General features: G+C 39.4%; 1 protein-coding gene across 1 annotated transcript in view; it reads right to left on the minus strand.

The window, feature by feature from the left end:
• si:ch211-186j3.6 (neural-cadherin) overlaps positions 1 to 14,901 on the minus strand; it is a 306,902-nt gene that overhangs the window by 96,215 nt on the left and 195,786 nt on the right. The gene's annotated exons all lie outside the window — the stretch shown is intronic.

The raw sequence follows: 14,901 nt of genomic DNA on the forward strand, positions 1-14,901 counted from the left end.
CCTACAGTACAACACTGGACTGAGAGCGTGCCGACGACGGGGAAGGCGCACAATCACATCGAGGAAGCACCTGTGGCTTCCCAAACTTAGCCTGAGTTAAATGCACAAAAAGATCCAGCAGGAGCACATCCGCAACAGACAGCAAAGACAAGGACAAGAAACAGAGCATTATCATTCCACACATTGCTGAAGTATCTGAGAAACGAAGGAGAATCTTCAATAAATACCACATCCCTGTTTAAACAAAGTAACACATCGAGACAGAAACTAGTCCACCCCAAGGACACAACACCAAGACATAAGCAGAACAATGTAGAATATGTTGTCCAATGCAGCAAGGTATGTACAGCTTTACAGTGACAGTTCATCTGCATCTGAGAGACAAGGATCCCTCGTTTGAAAACAGCAATGTCCACATTCTGGACAATGAAGACCGGTGGTTTGAAAGGGGTATTAAGAAGTCAATTTATGTCAGACTCTAAACATGTGACTCCAACAACAGACATGGAAGTGGGGTGGGACAACTACCCCCAGGTGACCGACAAAGTGACAGCAGCTCATAGATTCCACAGAGTTAATAGACCTGTCTCTCTGGCCAGTTGGTCAGAATTGAGATGCCTTTTGGATTTCAGCACTTCTGGGATAACCGGAAATCTTCACAGTCGGACAGTTGATGAGCACCAAACATTCACCATTTCACCGTGTTTTTAAGAAGGATAATATAAACACTACTGGTTAGCACCACCGCCTCACAGCTAGAAGGTCCCTGGTTCGAATCCCAGCTGGCTGTAGCCTTACTGTTTTGGGTTTGCATGTTCTCCCTGACCTTGCGTGGGTTTCCTCTAGGTACTGTCTTCTCCTTCCGCAGTCCAAAGATGTTAGGTTAATGAGTGACTCTAACATAGACTGGCTACTTGTCTTGCCCAATGACAGCTGGGATAGACCCCATACCCTGCAACCCTAAACAGCATTAGTCATTACAGATATTGGGGAAAGATGGATGGATGGAATGGAAACAGATCTCTACCATAGAGTCCATGTCCAAAACTCCCAGAGTGCCTTGCGTTTCTCATTTCGGCTGATGTCACAATCCCATCCTGTATAGGGTAAGTGAAAACAATTTCACTGGAGGATATAAACTGACTTTAGTCCAGCTTTAACATGAAAGTGTTTTTTATCTTTTAGCATATGTTGCCTTTTGCCTCACACCTTTTCAAGTGCAATGTGTTGCCGTCTCCTCGTTATACATTGCAAAGTTTTTTTCATGAAAATTCACAGGGGTATAGGCTTGGTGACTAAAGCCATCCTAGTTCCAAACTGTATCAAGGTGTTCAGTGAAATATATAAGGTGATGATTTATTGGTGTAAATCCATATAAAGTACTTAAGTAGAGCAGGCGTGCACAGGGGCATGCATGCACACGCACATATTCACACAAACCCACACAATGTGAACAGAGAAGGGTCATTTCCTGGTCACTGTCTGGACTGATTGGACATCAGGATTCTGTGAAATCGCATTATGCTCACTAACCATACAGTTCACTTTTTGGTTTTGCATTTCCAAAGGTTTGCACCGTAGCGGCTGGTTGTGTAACATGGATCATGTTTTATGGATTTTTGCTGACTGTCTCAAATCAGTTGGGCTTTGAATTTGGGTCTAAAATTTTTATTTCAAACGGGACAGTGGAATAAAAAATGTGCCTCTAGACATATTTTATTGTGTCTTTTCTTACTTTGTTTAATATTTTGGTAACAAAATTCTGTCTCTCTGAATTAACCATAAGCTGGTTTCAGAACTTATTTAGACATTACATGGAGAATCTGTACAGTGTGTGAGAATACAAAGGTCATAGTTTGTTGGCTGAGATAACGCAACAGATTTCACCCAACCAGCTCCGTGCACAAAACTCTGTGTAATAGCTGATTGTACCCATGTGTGAACAAAGCAGGTCATTGTTTGGATTTCTTAAAGCAAGTCAACCTACTCAGTACAAAAAATGTTTTCTATAAATTGCTTCTCTTGTTCAGGGAGCCAGAATTACATACAGTACATAGCCTTTTTTTTTTTTTTCCCTAATCAAGCAACTACCACTGCTTTGATGTGCTGTGATTTCCAGAGCCTACTTAGCATGTGTCATGCTGTGCCTCTTGCACACTCTACCCCAGACACTTAAATCAAACAGAGGATTTCAAAAAGGTGAGAATGTGTCTGACATGGGAAATCTCCTGTCGAGCGCTACATGTATGAAAGAACAACTCCAGACCTGATTCTCCAGACATTTCTGGGAAATAGACTTTCAGTACTTGAATTCGTTTAACAGTCCTTCTTGTGCTTTAATTATTTGATTAAAAAACAAAAAACAAAATCCATGTTATCCCATGTTACTGAGTCCTACATAACAGATGTATTTACTTGATCAACAAAACAAAACATGCTGCAGAGGTTCTGTCAATCACTCTAATTCAAAAAACGATTTAAGTCAGGGTTGGTATTAAAAAGGATGTCCAATACATGTCCTGACAGCATTACTCAGAAAATAGATGCAAACTCCAAAATGTTTTAACCAATCAGATCACAAGTGGACAGAGCTGAATATAAGTAAGTAACTACCAAGATACCAATCTGTTTGGGGCACAGGTAACATAGCTTTGTCAATGTGAACACAATTGAGTCCTAAGACTTCTGTTGCAGAAAAATCAACTGTGCAAAACCTCGACAAGAGGCTACATGGAGCCAGCTGGCTGCAGCCTCAGGTATGTTGATGGCCTGACTGTGTGTCATACGTTAGTGGGAGTGACACAGCACTGATGAACTGTGGACACAAGTAGTCTGCCAGACTCCTTGAAGACATATGCATTTTGGCAGCTCTCTACTCATGATCCAACCCCATAAAATACATTTTAAAACCACGACTAAGCAGAGTCTATGTGTCTCCAGTCCACTCATGACTTTTACTTGAAAGCAGGACAGTGTGCGAAGCTATTTAATTCTTATACAATAAAGTTTTATATCACAAAACTGCCTCAAGTGGCTTTACAGCCTGCATAACAGGCAACTTTGGTCCTTAAATCCTTAAACCTAAACCTACCCCACTTACACAAAACCCCTTTATAGTTAAAACAAAAATAATAAATATCAGACAGAGCAAAAGAATTAGGATTGGTTAAGGGTAAATTCAATTTGCTAAAGTTGGGAAGTCAACCTCTGTGGCAACATGTCTGTAGCAAAGAATATGGAGAAATTGAAGTGAAGTTGAAGCAAATTTTCTTTTTTATTTATGAAGAAACTCATACTGGCCCCACAACTGTACTCAACATATGATAACATATGTGGAAACCTCTTGCCGAATGATAGAAACAGGAAACGTGTATTTAGCAAAAAAGTTTGGCAAAAATGGGAAACTGTATACTGAGCACACAGCACACAACTGAGAGCTGGCTGATGCTGTTTGCCGATCAAAGATTATGTTTGTATTTTTAATGAGTCACTTTCAACATCAGAATGTTTTAAAGTGACCTTGACAGGAAGAAGTGCAATATTATGACGGCCACCTCTATTTCATACAGAAAAGATAGTGGGCAGAGTTACTGTGGAAACAACCTCATTTCCAGCAACATAACAGGAACTGTGAATGCATTATCAAAAGTAATATATATGGTTGAAAGTTGGTACAGAGCGTTGAGTTAAGTTTGCAGTCCCCTTCATCACCATTTAACTTTAATATGGAAAATGGGGTGTCTGATCTTATTAAAGCAAAGTCTCCTACGATCAGTAAAAAGACTACAAATGAAGAGGCAGTGGATCCTTCAACAAGACAAGGATCTAAAGCCGAAAGCAAAGTCAACTCAGGACTGTTTTAAAAGAAAGGTAATTATTTAACCACAGCTTCCCCATGAGCCAGACCTGAATATCACTGAAAACGTGGACAAATGCAAATTATTTTCAATAATTTGTTATTTCTAAATTTGTATCTCTTTTAAACAATCATTGATCATTTGTTACTTGATGATAAAGTAACCTGTGTACTAGTTAAATTTTGCTGTCTTTTATTTCAAAGGGGATGCAAAGATTTGCTCTTATATATATTGCATTCTTGTTTTGGTGATTTCCACTACACGACTCTTTTAGCCTTGACCCCAGCCCGTTCTCATTCCCGAGGCGTTAAAGCGCTGTTTTTCACAGTCCCTTCTGCGTTAAATCCTAATGCAGAAGGTACCTGTTCTTGTCAGTGACTGATGCTCGGAGCTTGAAAGCGTAGTTAATTAGAAGCCCTGGCGCGTCAGCATTTGACTCGGTGACCTAAAATAAGTAGAGAAAGTAGGACTTTTTCACGGGAGACTAGGATTTGACTCTGGCAGAGTCACTGTTTGTAGTGCTTTGTTTTAATGTAATTTTTCTTCTAACTTAACCTTACTAGGTTGTTTTCTCTATCCCTAATGATGTTTTTTTTTCTATTTTGTGTGTGTGTGTGTGTGTATACATTTTCTCTGGCGTCAAGTCGATGCTCCTGGAGCGTCCAATACTAATGCCAAAGTGCACCTGCAGTGTTAACACTGGTCACAGTTGCTCCCTGGGTGTCAAATAGTAAGCCAGTAGTAAGGTCAAAGGGCACCTGTGGCATCGACATGAGGCCAAATGATGAACCAATCGGGACGATTTGACGCCTTAGAAAGCGCCAATATCCGACTAGGATGAGAACGTGTTGTTGACCCCTGAGTACAGATATTTCTCCAGATTGTTCACAAACTTTTTTTTTAAATGCATTGCTTGTATCAGATTGAACATTTTCAAATATTTTTTCAACCAAACATCATTTTTCATTTTTCAACATTGATATGCCGTCTTACTATTTACACTAAAAATGGCTTGATGTAAAATTTGACACCACGTCTGATGTTGAGAATGCGTAGTGTGGTATACATTGAATCTTTCTAAGGCAGAACCAGACCAGGGAGACATTGTTCCCCGAGAAGCTCTCACAATCATCTCCACTGCCCTTAGGGGCACATTATTATGAACCTTGTTATGTGAGCACCGTACGTAACGATTTAGAAAAAGTTGAAAACCAGTGCAGTATCATTAAAAGTCAAGTGGAGCATGATGGATTGAAGACACTGAGGGATAAGTTCTATTATTGAGACAGAGCAGGGAGAAGTAGAGAGACACAAAATAATTCTTTTTCTTTCCTTTTAATCTCCTACTTCTGAAGCCTTACAGGAGAATTGAGAGCATTAAAAATACTAGCTGCTTCCATCCCACCTCAAACCACGCCCCTTAACCCCCCATTCACTCTCTAGCCCCCCTCCAGACCTCTATCTCTCTCATTCATCCTCGCTCTCGCCACGCTTCACATCTCATTCTGATCAATGTCTCCTCTGGAGAACCTCACTGAATTCAGATTAAATGCTTGGCGCTCCCCTCACAAATCACACCTGAAAGCCCTGGCTACCTCTCTGCTTACACATCTTTCTCTCCCTCTCTGCTTCTCCTCGTGGCTAAGCTTTCCTCATCCTAAAAATGTATTTATATACACTTGGATGCTTTAGTCTGCATTTCTAACGTCGTGCTTTTCATCCCCGACAATGGTCAAATGGAAAACAAAAAAAAAGAAAAAGAGGGCAACAAGAAAAGAAGTTAAAAGAGGAGCAAAGGGTTTATTGTGGTGGCTGACCTGAACTGACCACCATGAACATAACTGGACACACACATGCAAATACAGACTCGTCAGTCCTTCTGAGGACATCAAGCCAGCTCACTCTCTCTTGCTGCTGGTGAAATGCATACAATTTGACTTTCTATGGTTCTCATTTGCACGCACGCACGCACGCACGCACACACACACACACACACGCAGGTCCACTACTTCATTTCAAACTTTTGAAACGTGAAATAAGGTCTGACTGCAGCCAGTGGCCAGTGAGGATGTGAAATGTTTGTGTTTTACCAGCTCCCTTTCTGTATGCTGACAATGTGCTTTTATGTTTTAGATTTTTCTTTACCTAGCGGATGTCCTGTAATCTATTAAGACAATTTATGACACAACATGTGAAAATCTAAGTCCTGTTGTTTTACTCACTCTTCTCATTTCACAGGGCACAGTTCTGTTTGGCTTATTTTTCCCTCGTGTGAAACCAATAGCTGTAAGTATTACAGGCAGAATCCACACACGTCAGGCCTCATTTCTCCATGTCCTAAATAACTGGGGTAAAAGATCACCTGTGGAAAAAATGCATATTACTGACACAATATTTTTTTTAAAACTTGTATCGGAATTTCACAAACCCCAGACATCAGGCATAATTTCCCTTTATGAAGTAAAAGACGTCACCTAGATTAAGGTCAAGGGAGTCACGAATATACCACTCATTCATCCTAACAGGGTCTTGATTTACCTTTGTCCAGTCTTCTGCTCTACAAGCTGATGCTTTGGGAACCTGTTTGCATCCGTTATTGATGCTCTGAGTTTTTGCCGTAGTTCAACTGAAACTCCAACACTTCAGAAATTGAAAAAAGTTTTGCAGGGAGGTGGACAGGGTCGTGGAAGGCACAACAACACAGGACCTTTCCGCACGAGCCCAGAGTTCGACTCTAGTGCGAGACCCTGTGCGATTTATTAACGCTAACAAAAATTGGAATCGCGTGGTTACTAATGTAAAGTAAGAAGGTACGTGTCACCATATGTACTATTTTGTTTTTGTAACTAAACCTCACCCTGAAGTAGTGTCCAGTAGAAACGCCAAAGGGACCTGTGGCATGAATATGATTTGAAAGCATCATTATCTGACACTGAGAGAGAGAACGTGTTGGCTTTTTAAACTAACCTCAGAACCACGGTGATTCAGGTTGAGATGGAGATGATTTTCCATGTTATTATTTCATCCTGCACTGCAGCTCAGCTTTTCACATTTCCAAAACATACAAGTGGTCCAGAATGGAGCCGCTGAAGTCCCTGCTTTGTCCTTATTCTGTGCGTAAAAGCATTTTCCTGCACAGATTGTCAATAAACACTATGTAATTACATATTGTCCTGAGGAAAACATGACACAACCTGAGAAGGCGAGGAGATGGTTCTGGAAGTCTTTGATGCGTCACCCAGTGTTACAGCTGCATGGAATAACGTAATAGACATTGGCAGTGAAGGAGTTCAGTCATATAGGAAGTTTGGAACTTATACCTGTGTGCTCCACATGCAATTTTTCTTCTGTCCGCTTCCAGTTCTTATGCACAGATTTAGAGCTTTATTCTACATAGCATGTGGTAAATGAAGCCCGTGGTCTTCAGAGACTCCCTGCATTGGCTCCATGTGAAATATGTAATTCAATTATTCCCTTACCTTATTAACTTTTCAGCCCTGCATGGTTAGGCAGCCATCTACATAAGAAATGTACTGCAGCCCTATGTTGACACGTAGCTAAGATCCTTTAAACAAGGCTTGTTGGTTGTTCTTTGCTCCAGTTGCAAATCTAACGGGAAACAGCTCCTGAACTCTGGAAGTCTCCTGTTAATCGTAAAGGCTGTAAACTTTTAAACACCAGTGACTGTTTTCTTGTAGTACCTTTATCTTATTTGTCTTTTTTTTCTGTTTTTTTCGTTAACTTTTATATCGAAGAAACGTTTTAATGTCTCTAGAACGGTGCTATATATTAACTCTGAATAACTAATATTGGTACAATCAGCGTCAAAAGCCTTTTAATGACTGCAACTTAACCTCGGTCTGTTTCATTTTAAATCCAGTGTGCTGGAGAAAAGCAAAAATTATGAAAAAAAAAACAAAAAACAAAAAACAGGCAAGTGTCTGAATACTTTCTGACTGCCATACAGGTCCAATTACAACCCCAGGCAATTTCACACCTGCTGTGTGAAGAGTGGTTGAATGAAACTCTACAGTGTTTACACCAGGTCTGGTTTATTTGGATACAGCTACTGGAGAATAACTAGCAGCTTCCTGCCTAACAAAGCTATTCTCACAAAATTTCCATATCCACAGCAGATCATTCAGTGCTGAACTGTGTCGTGGACACTGCTTATTTAACACCTTTTCCACACACACACACACACACACACACACACACATATATATATGTCAGTCACTTAAGTAAGTTGTTGTGTTAATGTGATGGTCTCTTTGAAATGAAAAGTGCTGATGATTTTGCAGAGGAACTAAGATGAAGAGCTGGGAATCAATCATCTGACCCACAGAACAGTGAAGAGCCTGCTCTACCTTATGAGCCACAGGCACCAGGGTTTTGAGAACCAAGTATATCTGTATCACAGCAAGATCAACTGGTTTCTATTTAATAATGCAACAATACATGCGCTGGAAATATGTTGCCATGAGTCTGCATTATACTAAAATGTTTTATTTGAAATCATAAATAGTCCTAAATTTTAAGACTGAGAGTTTAAGCACCATAGAGATGTAGACAGCGGACAGAGAGGGAGAAATAGAGACACAGCTTGTCCATGTGTGTACTGCACAGCATTATTGAAGTGAACTGGTAATGACTCGCTGTCACACATAAATCCTACATATTACCAGCATATTTTTGTACATGAGCCATGATGATAAAGATACAGAAAAGCATTAATCAAAATACCTTTAGTATTAATATTGTTAATATTGTTGTTTTATAGAGAAAAAAATGCCTCTGTGCTGTTATTTTCGTTTTTCCTCATTTAAACATAATGAGACCACAAGTAAAGGTTCAATTTGCAATAAGGAATCAGAATGCAAATCAAATCTGGTCTTTTTCACAGCAGACAACAGGTGTTGATACCTTTAGCAATGGATTAGTTTTATTCAAGCGCCTCACTAAGCACCTGACACTGCGGCAGTGAACCAGCACACGTCAAACCTTTTTTGTGCATAAACTGAAGCATGATGCTATTTCAAGAGATGTTCCATATGGTTGCAAAAGGCATTTAGGTTTGAGGTTTGCTCTCTTGTTTGATTGAGACCAACTATGTCCCAAGACACATCTTCAGTTTACATAACCTGCTGCTTTTGTGACTACGAGAGGAAGAGACATGGACAATCCTAGATGAACATTTGGAGACAATGTAAAATGCTGGTCTGGTAATCAAACCCTGGACCAAATTGTCAAAGCACTGTGTGATGGGCCTGTGGAGGTACTGCCTTGGCCTTGTTGCTGTTTTTCCAAGCTCACCTTGATCGTCCAGTCCTCCGGGAACAAAGGTTTTCACCGCATCCCTCACTTCACTACTGATTTGCTTATTCGATACCATTTTTTTTTTTGTTTTTTTATGATTGAGTGAAACAAGTTGTTGTGTCCCCCATTTAGGCAACAGCAGCATTTATCCCACTAGGAGCAATTGCTGATTTGTTTCCCGGACTCTTGGTTACTTTTGTGTGTTGTCCATGTGACTAGTAGCATTTGGCTCCGGAGCATCCTGGAGTATTCCAGATTCAACATTCTTTGTTGTCATTTCAAGCATAGTATTTATGAAATGAAGTTTTGTTCCTCACCAGCTAAAGCTACTAATAAATAAAAATTGGTATTGGACATTTTTTCTTCCCCAATGCAGATGGTTTATAAGTATATAAATGCCAGCTGCCAGTATGCACATGAAGACTAGGATGCAGTTAGTCAGCTCCTGGTAGGCAGTTAGTGGGAAAATGGTCACTAATCCTTTAATCTCCCAGTTTGTGTGATGTGTGGTTTATACTGCTTTGTTTTTCCATTTTGTATGTACTTAAAATAGCTACTTCTCCTGTTGCAGTTAATTCTACTGTGTTAAACATGGAGACTGGTCATAGTAATAAAAGGTCTCTGAGATTTTGGAAATACCTTCTTGTAGAACATGATTCCAGTAGTGTTTATACTGGTTGCTGGAGCCCTAAGTATCTTGCCTACATTCGAAGTTCAGGAGTTGGAAAAACGGTCATAAGCAAACATATGTTTTAAATGTTGGTGCTCTGCTTCAGACATAGAAGAGTACTGACACTTTGTGTGATCTAATTGTAACGGAACAATTTAGAAGTAACGTGCCTGTTCGTTTGGCTACCTACATCAGTGAAATAAAGGTAACGGCATCTGCAGTTTTATCTGATGAATATGTCTTAACACATGTTACTGCCTCAACGTTTGTTCATGGATGCTTGCAGTGGGGGAGTTTCAGAACTAAGTCAAATGTGGTTTTAGGTGCCTCCTATGAACCTAATCAGGTTACTGTGAGACTGTGAGTTTCGGCTGCAAATGGAAAGTTTGATCCGACTAAATTGTCACTTATATAAAAATAAGGGGCATTGGAAAAAGAAATGTCCGCTCAGTAACACTGTTCAAAAATAAGTAGATTCCAGTATGTATGTGAAGCCGATTGGTTTGACGTCCACTGTACTTAAAAGGGACATGTCTAAATCTGATATCCTTCCCTCAAATACCGTACCATCTGGAGGCATTTATGAGATTTAAGCACCTTTTGTCTCAGAGGGTTTTGTGTCTTTGGATGGGAAAGAAAAGATACCAGTTAACATTTTCAGAGACACAGGCGCTGCTGCATTTCATTGTGCAAAGCATTTCGCTTTTTTTACCCGATACTGCTACTGGAAGTAAATCTCCTGTGCTTGGTATAGAGTTGGTTCCTCTGTATGTCACTGCATCATTTTCATCTCTTCTCGGATTCGGAATGTGCTGAAGTTACAGTGGGTGTGTGCCCTCAGTTTGCCTCTTCCAGGCGGTAGATATTAATTCGGGGAAAGATTTGGCTGGGGCTGAAGTTTGAAAAGATAATGCTCCATTCTCAAGTGAGCTCCCCCTCGCAGCTTTCTAACAAACTTCATGACTGTGTTAAACGGTCGTATTTCTTCTCGCGCTTTGACACAGGCCAAGACCAAATCGATGGTGGATCAAGTATTAGAACAAACCTTCTGAGATAACATTTTCGAAAGCAGACTCTTCTTCTGGGGGAGAGAATCAGACAAAATTGTTGTCCATCCCTTTGTTATCATTGTCTAGAGAAGAATATGTTAAATATTTAAGAGTGTGATTAGGAGCTTATTGTTTAAGTTGATCCGTTTAGAAAATGAGCCCAAGACTGTCCAAAGTGGTTGTTTTCTTCAGCATTGCTTACCGTTAGAAAATGGTCTCGTGTAGGTAATGGGGTGGCAGTAGATGGTATATACAAGATGTGGTGTCCTTAAAGTTTAGTCAGCTGGTGTTGAGCACAGCCAATGATGGGGTTAGCAGGTCATCTAGGTGTAAGGAAATATTATGATTGAGAGCTCCGCCACTATTTTTGTTCTCGTCCGAAAAGATGTGGCCCCATTACTGTAAAACTTGTAACATCTGTCATTTAACTGGAAAGCCCAAGCAAATAATTAAGACAGCTCCATTACATCCTATTCCATTGACAGAGACACCATTTGACTATTTATTGCTTGACTGTGTGGGTAATGTGTAAAAGTACTCGTTATAGTGCAACTTACGCCTCATGTTTAATTAAAACTAAGCCATCCTGAAAGCTTTGATTAACTGTATTCGGGAAAGTTGAGCAAAAAGATCAGAGAAGCAATTTACGTAGCACACTTTTTGTCAAGTTGCTAAACAACATAACGTGAGACATTATGTGTCCAGTTCCTACCATCCTGAGTTTCAAGGAGCCCTTGAATAATTCCATCGGTCATGAAGTCTATGTTGTGCTCCTATTGCACTGATCTCTCTCAGGATTAGGAAGATGGCCTTCCTTGGTTATTGCTTGCAACACCAGAGGTTTTACCAGACATTACTGGTTTCAGTCTTAACCAAACCAAACGATGTTGAACCACCTGCTAATGTCCTGAATTATGTAAATGATTTTTTGTTGCCTATTGAACGTTGCCACTGTTCATGAAAAACATTTAAGAAGAAAAGAGGAAGGAATATTTTATTTGGAAAGCAGAAGCCCCTAAGTTAGAACTCTGAGATCAAGTTTTAGCTTTATTACCTATTGTTGGGTCCCTGATCCAGTCCAGTGGGCCTTATGTAGCCCAGTGATAAATTTAAATATTTAAAATATATTAATAAGTGATCTAAATAGATAAATAAACAAAGTTTGTTAGATAAATAATTATTTACAAATGCACAGATGAATAGGTAAAACTGGGTCAAATTGTATATTTTGTTATATTTGTTGTAAAATGTTTCTGATATAAAATGTTGAATTCATGGGTTAAAATGTTTTAAATGTTTTTTTGTATGTGGTTTAGTTTTGAGGCGATAACGTAGGATTTCATTTTGTTAACGGAAGTGAATGTGAACATGCGCTGAGAACGTGATCAAGAGAGAGCGAGAGGATGTTAACGAGCTAACGAGTTGATTGAAAGGGAAAAAGTTTGAAGCTGTACGCTAGTAACCTGTGGTAACAGTTTTAGATTGTCAGCTCGATAATCTTGTTAGTGTATAGTTTTTTTCTGATGGACTAAGTATTTCAACGAGACATACGAAGTGTTTATCAGGAGAGGACCTGCTCTTCAATCCGATGAGGAGTAGTAACAGCGTCGACCGAGGGAGGCAGCTAGCTAACCAAGCTAACCCAGCTACACGCGCCGCGTTGAACTGTTGCTGATTTGGAGGACAGAGACACCTTTGGACAGGCTCTACAGACGTCTGACTCGGAGACAATGACAGAGGGAGTCGCAGGATTGGTTGGATATATTGCTCACCTGTGAAAAAGGTATCACATTTTATTTGGTTTGTTCCTCTTGGAGTGAAGCGGCCACTGAGTTTTTGGTCACAACGCACCGACTCAGGCCTGCAACTATTTTTTGGTTTTATTAATTAATTGCGTTTTTGATAAAAGGACAGTAAAACATCTGTAACTCAGGTTAAACAGCCTTGAAGGGTAAATGTATTTTTTGTTTTGATACTGTGCCATATATTTGAGAATATATTTTATTTGGGAATAAGGAATGTAAACATTTTAAGTTATTATATATATTTATATATCTTTTTTATTTTACTTTTCAATTAAATAGGGATTTAAGTTTAAACTATAACTGTTTGTGATGTTATTGCTTCAATAATTTCAGATTGATATCCCAGTTCTAAAAAGATTTCTTAAAGGGTGAGTAAACTAGTGTATTTGAAGTTAGTAATAATCTGCTTTTACAGGTGAAACTCAAGACTATAAAAAATATTCAAGTAATTAAAATTGTGTTTAGAGCTAAGTAAAAGAACTCAGGGCCCCTCATACACCTAAAAGAGAGTAGACTGGCTACACTTATACAGTCAAAATTCATATGTCAGACATAGACTACTTAGTCAGTGCACCCGACAGACAAAGAGAAGTGCAATGGTGTCATGTAAATCTATTAAAACCAGAACATTCCATTCACTCTGTCTCTGAAAAAGAAAGTGGTGTTTTTTTTTTTCTACATGGGCTTCTGTAAGATCTGTAGCTACAGAGAGTTTTGTCATTTGAAGATTGACCACCTGGTCAACAAAGTTAGATCCTTTGAAAGATGATTGGCAGGTTCCACTGACAGCTAAAAGAAATATCTTTTGTTAAACCATTGGGATTATTTTCCTACACTTTAATACCATTCGGGTTACAAAATGCTTTAACAGGGTGTGTAGCCTATTTGAACGATGTGGTGGTGTACAGTGATACGTGGGAAAGGCACTTGCAATCTTTGAATGCAGTGTTTGACCGGCTAGCAAGTGTGAGTTTGCTACAGCAACCGTGACCTATCTTGGTAGGGTGGTGGCTCAATGTCAGTGTCAAGCTGCATTCACTTGTGGTAAAAAACTGATCTGCTCTGCTCCCGTTCTCGCAGATCCTGATTTTATTAAACCTTTTAAGATACAGGGGAATGCAAGTGACATTGGTGCTGTCCTCCTGCGGGATGGGGAGGGAGGAATTGAACATTCTGTCTGTTTTTTTTCAAGGAAACACTTGCACTGACCTCGGCCCTGAACTTTTTGGAGGTGGATGTTAAAGCATTGTAGTTTGTTTTGTTAAAGGCCAGGTTTTACAGCATCCATCAGCCTCGTTTGACTACGGATTTGCTAATTTGATATCACTTTTTTTTTTTTTTTTTTTTTTTTTTTGTTTGTTTTTGGTAATAAATAATTTAGTTATTTAATGCAGTGTGCCACAAAGTGGTGCAAAATAGATGTCAGTATCAATGAGCATCAGCATTTAAAAAAGCTACAGAATGATTTAAGTTTATTTATTTATTTGCGGTATTTGTCTCCTGGTTTGGAAAATGGTGTAGAATCGCATACACACTCACAGAAAACAGACAATTTCTTGATAAAATGGATAAAAAGATCCAAAAAGAACAAAAAAAGTAATATTCACAAAACTTGTGAATAAAAGTTTGTTTTCAACAAAGGACAAAGAAACTGTTTGGCCTTTCAAAACTGCGTAATGGTGTGAGAAAAGTTGATGATCTTATTGGGATTAAAACTGGTCACACTCCTCCTGCTCTTACCTGCAGTTGTACACTCTAAAAAAGTTTAGCGAAAAGAAAAAGAACAATCATTTCATCTTGTCATCTGTTCTACAGTTCTTCTTTTATGGAGTTTTTTTTTTACTTTGACTTTGTGCATTCAGATTCTGCAGTTCTTATTAAGTGTCAAGCCTCTTTCACATATAATCTCCAGCCCAGGTACGGAGTTGTCATTTCACACATGTAACACATAGCGGGAGATTGTCTGAAGCATCTCACAGGAGAAACTCCACTTGTCATTAGTGAGCACATGGGAAGCACAACATGACAAAGTAGGCTGCGGTAAACTGTCTTGCTTACACACATTGAAGCCATGCGTCCAAAAACAAAAAAGACAGAGCTGCCAGAGAGAAGTGAACACACTTATCTGTCCATACACAGCCTCATGCACATAATCCAGACTTCTGGACCCTCTCATTCAGACATTTCCACTCTCTCATTCACTG

Source organism: Channa argus, chromosome 2 (genome assembly GCF_033026475.1).
Source record: "Channa argus isolate prfri chromosome 2, Channa argus male v1.0, whole genome shotgun sequence".
Taxonomy (NCBI): Eukaryota; Metazoa; Chordata; class Actinopteri; order Anabantiformes; family Channidae; genus Channa; species Channa argus.